The 5845-nt window shown below is 36.9% G+C and overlaps 1 pseudogene; it reads left to right on the top strand.

Annotated features, from left to right (window-relative positions):
- Positions 1–413: 413 nt before the first annotated feature.
- On the top strand, positions 414–1361 carry LOC132680479 (putative olfactory receptor 2W6 pseudogene; annotated as a pseudogene).
- The last annotated feature ends 4484 nt before the right edge of the window (positions 1362–5845 follow it).

Genomic DNA, 5845 nt, shown 5'->3' on the forward strand with positions numbered 1-5845 from the left:
TTCTGTGACTCAAATTATGCAGATTATTGCATTAAACCTCAGATCGATTTACTAGATGTTCACAATGGTTTGGTAGTGATATACCTATGTTTCACAGACCAGGCAACTCAGGGTCTCCATGCTGATCCACCATTTTAACTCTTCTTTCCAAAGAAGACTTTTTTTTAAAGATGTATCCACTTATCTCACTTAACCAGATTAGAAGATATAGAGGCAAAAGTTACAGCTTCCATCACTTTACAGACAAATATTTTTAGCCCCTCACCCTATAATTCCAGGCAATGCACAAGCAAGTGTCCCAGTTAAATAGGTGGAACAAAACTATTTTCTTGGGAAAAAATGTGGTGCCTCATTTTCTGTATGAGTAATAACACATGTTAGCCTCCCTAAACAGGTTTATCAAGCCAAGTGTGATGGAAAGAAATGAAAGCTCTAGAAACTTCATTCTGCTTGGATTCTCTGACCGGCCAAAGCTGGAGATGGTCTTGTTTTTCACTAACATGGTGTTTTACTTTCTGGCTGTCATGGGCAACTCGACTATCATCTTCCTGTCCCTGGTGGACCCTCAACTGCACAGGCCAATGTACTTCTTCCTCTGTAACCTGTCCCTCCTGGATCTCTGCTACACCTCTAGCAGCATTCCTCAGATGCTGGTCAACCTCTGGGGCCCACAAAAGACCATTACCTATATGGGCTGTGTCATACAACTCTTTGCGTTCCTGTCTGTGGGTGGCATTGAATGCATTCTTCTTTCTGTCATGGCCTATGACCGCTTTGTGGCTGTTTGCAAGCCTCTTCACTACATGACCATCATGCACCCACAGCTGTGCCTGCGACTGGCAGCTTGTGCCTGGCTCACTGGGATTGCCAATTCCATCCTCATGTCCCCACTGACAATGTCCTTGAAGCGGTGTGGTCACCATCACATCAACCACTTTGTGTGTGAGATGCCAGCCATCATCCGCATCTCCTGTGTGGACACTAGGCATGTTGAAGGCCTGGTTTTCTTCTTGGCCATCCCCATTGTCCTGGTGCCCCTCGCCATGATACTGGTTTCCTATGGCTATATTATAGCCACAGTTTTGTGGATCCGGTCTGCAGCTGGGAGGCACAAGGCCTTCAACACCTGCTCTTCCCACATGATTGTAGTGTCTCTCTTCTACAGCACTATAATCTACATGTACATGCAGCCTGGGAATGTGGCAAGCCAGGACCAGGGCAAGTTCCTAACCCTCTTCTACTGTCTGGTGACCCCCACTCTGAATCCTTTCATCTACACACTGAGAAACAAAGATGTGAAGGGAGCCATGTGGAAGGTTCTTGGGAAAGACCACAGCCTGTTGGATGCAATAGAGCACTGATGCGGCAGGTATCACTCATCCTGAGATACTTATTGTCCATGAAAACTCTTTGTTCCAGGACAATAACAATGCATGATGTCATATCAGATGCTAGAATGTGAACAGAGCAAGGTCTTCTCTCTTTCAGGGATCCTAAACTAAATAACTTGTATCTTTGCTTGCCGGTAGATGGAGAAAACCCTGTGTCCTTCCAAGTGACAGACTCAAAAGGTAATGTGCTGGTGGAAAAAAAATGCTACTTCCTCTTTGCTTAGTGGGGTTTATAGGGTGATAATTATTTCTTTGCAGATAACTTTAGACTATGATTCCAGAAAACTATAATGTGACTATTAAGTCAGATCTACTTATTTATTTAGTTATTTTAAATTTTGAATGTTTATTAATTTTTGAGAGAGAGAGAGCAGGGGAGGGGCATAGAGAGAGGGAGACACAGAATTTGAAGCAAGCTCCAGGCTCTGAGCTGTCAGCACAGAGCCTGATTTGAACCACAAGATCTTGACCTGAGCCGAAGTCAGACATTTAACCTACTGATCCCCCCAAGTGCTCTACTATTGATTCAGATCTAAGGAGAAGGAGGCTTCAGGCAGAAAAATATGTGCATGTATGTGTGAGGGAGTGAATGGTATTTTGAGGTTCATTTGTTCCATTCCATATACTCTTTTGTTCCAAAAATTCTAGATCCCTGTGGAAAGTATACCATTACTAATTCAGGCTGTTGTCTGCCTCCTCCTTCCCCGTGCAAATAATTTATAACTGCTTCTCTAGGAACAGTATTTCTTTAAAATTCCAGGTCATATGCCACTTATTGGTCATTAAATCAATTTGACAAGCATTTAAGGCAACAGGCGTTTAACAGTGAGTTAAGTTAGCATAAAATGGAATAGAAAATTTCAGAGAGGATTGCACAAGGTAGGGTAAGTCAGTTGTGTGAGTGTCTATGTGTGTATGTGTATCAAATATTTTACTACATGAATCATTGACACAAAAGTTTGAAAGTCACTGACTTGAAAAGTCTTTATTGAAACAAGTTTCAAAGAAGGCAGTACACCTGCAGTGGGAAAAAATTAGGGATACAATTATTTTATTTTCTTTTTTAAAGATTTTATTTACATTCCAGTTAGTGAACATACAGTGTAATATTAATTTAAGATGTACAATGTAGTGATTCAATACTTTCATACAACACCCAGTGCTCATCTCAACAAGTCCAGTCCTTAATCCCCATTACACATTTAGCCCATCCCCCCACCCACCTCTCCTCTGGTGACCATCACGTTGTTCTCTATTGTCAAGAGTCTGTTTCTTGGATTGCCTCTCTCTCTTTTCTTTTAGGGATACAATTCTTAACAATTCAAGAGCAGAGGGTCATAGAAGGAAATAGTGTCATGTTAACATGTGGATGGGAACAGTGTGGAAAGTAACCAGGCCACAGCTGCTTAGTATGAGAACATTTGCCAGAATAAATGATGCTAATGATGATGATGATTATAATGATAGTGATGATATTAAATTATGATGAATATGGAAGTATAGTTCATTCATTAACCCATGTATTTTCACCTTCTGACTGTTCTGAAGTAGAAATGATTCAAGATTTAATGGCAAGCCATGGTTTACTTTGCAATATTTTTTTCTTAGACTTTGTTGTACAAGGTGAAAATGAGAATCTTTAAGTTGTAAAAATTAATGAAATTAATAAACTTTCAACTATTTCTGGGAACTAATTAGTCTCTGTAATTCTGAACTTTATGTGTCTACTTGACTAGGCCATAATATCTGGGTATTTCAAACCCCAGTCAGGATTTTCTGCGAAGGTATTTTTAGATGAGATTAAAACTTAAATCAGTAGACTTTGAATAATCAATTGCTCTCCATTATGTGGAGAACTCTGCAATTAGTGGAAGGTCTTATGATAAAACAATCTGAGTTCCCCCTAGAAAGACTGAATTCTGCCTTCAGACCATGGTTGGGCTTTGGCTGCAACATCAACTCTTTCTTGGGTCTTCAGGCTGTCCTGCAGATTTTCAACTTGTGTCTCCCTCTAACTGTCTACCTCTCTATCTATATACCTGTCTACCAATGTGTGTCTGTATCATTATCTATTTATCTTTCTATCTATCTATCTATCTATCTATCTATCATCTATCTATCTATGAATCTATCATCTTTCTATCTCTCATTTATCTATTATCTGTATCTGTGCATTCTATTGATTCTGTTTCTCTGGAGAACTCTGATATTTTAGAAATACTTTAAAAATAAGTATGTCTAGATTTAATTTTGCATAAGTTTTACTTATTTTTTTAAAATCCCAGCTTCTTTATGTTCATGCTCAGTTTTAATACTTCTTTTCTTATGTTCAACAACCATTTCCTTGAACAAGAGAAGCTTTGTTTTTATTTATTAATTTTTAGATGTTTATTTATTTTTGAGAGAGTGAGAGGGAGAGCATGAACAGGAAAGGGGCAGAAAAAAGGGGGACAGAAGATCCAAAGCAGACACTGCACTAACTGCAGTAAGCAAGACATGGGGCCCAAACTCATGAACTATGAGATCACAACCTGAGCCAAATTTGCACCCTCAACCGACTGAACAACAAGATGCCCCGTTATTTTTTATTTTCAGCCAACACTTCTTTACTGGATTAATAGAAATTAGAAAAACATGTGAATATTGCAGAGAATTAGGAGGGCAAGTTAGTTTAGGTGTGTACTACTTTATTTTCCGATTTCTCTAAATAGAAGAAAGTTTGTTGTAATTTTTCTTCTTTTGTGTCTTTAGGAAATCTCTGAATCCTTTTTAATGTTTTTGCCTTTTGGTGGTTTTGATACATTTATACTTGAATGCACTAGGCATTGCAAGTTGTAAGTATAGGTCACGTGTACTCTCTGGGTAGCTTCTGGTGCAATGTCACATGCATTTAGTGTGGGCCTGTATAAACAACAGTGTTAAAACAATGTTTTAGCCTATGTTGAAATAAGTCATTTAGAATTACCAATTTACTGTTTTTTTTTTCTTTTCTTTTTTTCTTTTTTCCAGGAAATAATCCCATAGCTTCTTTCTATTTAGAGAATCCACCCAATTTTATATACGTACCGTATTAATTCTAACATGATTGGTAAAGGTCAATTAAGATAAGATTGTTAGCATGTTTCAACTGTTTATGAAAAACACAATTCATAACTACCAGTAAATGTAAACATGCTTTTCTTTTTCTTTTCTTTAGTTAAAAAATTTTTTAACATTTATTTATTGCTGAGAGACACAGAGACAGAGCATGAGCACGGGAGGGGCAGAGAAGGAAGGAGACACAGAATCTGAAGCAGGCTCCAGGCTCTGAGCTGTCAGCACAGAGCTTGACGTAGGACTGAAACTTATGAACTGCAAGATCATGACCTGAGCCTAAGTCAGATGCTTAAGTGACTGAGCCACACAGGTGCCCCCATAAACATTTTTTTTCTAATAAATACTTTAACATACACAATTTCACACTGCTAACATATATAAGAGATAAATATTAAAAAGTCTTACCAAAAAGTACCTGGAAGGTTTTTAGTAAATATATGTAGACACAGATTTTTCTTCATTTTGACAAAATGCAGATTTGAATAATTGAATTGTTGGATAGTTTTATGTACTTAGTCTCTAAATGTACCCTTTTCTAAACAAAAGGAAATCTTTTTGCATCACAAATGCTGTTGTGTCAAGGTTTTTTCAAGGTTTAACATTGGATATGATTCCAGTTTGTATACATGGTTCCCAGTAGGATTTTTGTTGAGGAATATCCTATTGTTAGTCCATGCAACTTCATCACTGTATCTTGTTCCTTTTTATTTTTAAAATTTATTTATTTAATATACACATTCATGTATAATTAGCATTAGTGTTATATTAGTTTCATACGTACAATATAGTGATACAACATTTCCATACAATACCCAGTGCTCATCATAAGTATGCTTTTAATCCCCTTTATCTATTTTCTCATCCCTCCTCCCACCTTTCCTCTGGCAACCACCACTTTGTTCTATGATTTTTATTTATTTGTTTGTCTCTTTTAACCTTGTTCATTACTTTTATTATTCCACATACAAGTGAAATTGCATGGTATTTTTTCTCGGACTGACCTATTTTATTTAGCTTTATACCCTCTAACTCCATCCATATCGTTGAAAATGGCAAGATTTTATTCTTTCTTGTGGTTAATATTGCATTGTGTATATATACCACTTATTCTTTATCCAATTTTCAGTTGATGTGCACTTGGGTTGTTTCCATGTCTTGGCTATTAACATTGCAAAAACACAGGGGTGCACATATTTTTTTGAATTAGTGTTTTTATTTTCTTTGGGCAAACACAAAGCATTGAAAATACTCAAATATATATAAATATAAATATAAATATAAATATATATATACATATATATACATATATATATGTATATATATATACACACACACACACACACACACACACACACACA

This window comes from Panthera onca, chromosome A1 (genome assembly GCF_046562875.1).
Source record: "Panthera onca isolate mPanOnc1 chromosome A1, mPanOnc1 haplotype 2, whole genome shotgun sequence".
Lineage (NCBI taxonomy): Eukaryota > Metazoa > Chordata > Mammalia > Carnivora > Felidae > Panthera > Panthera onca.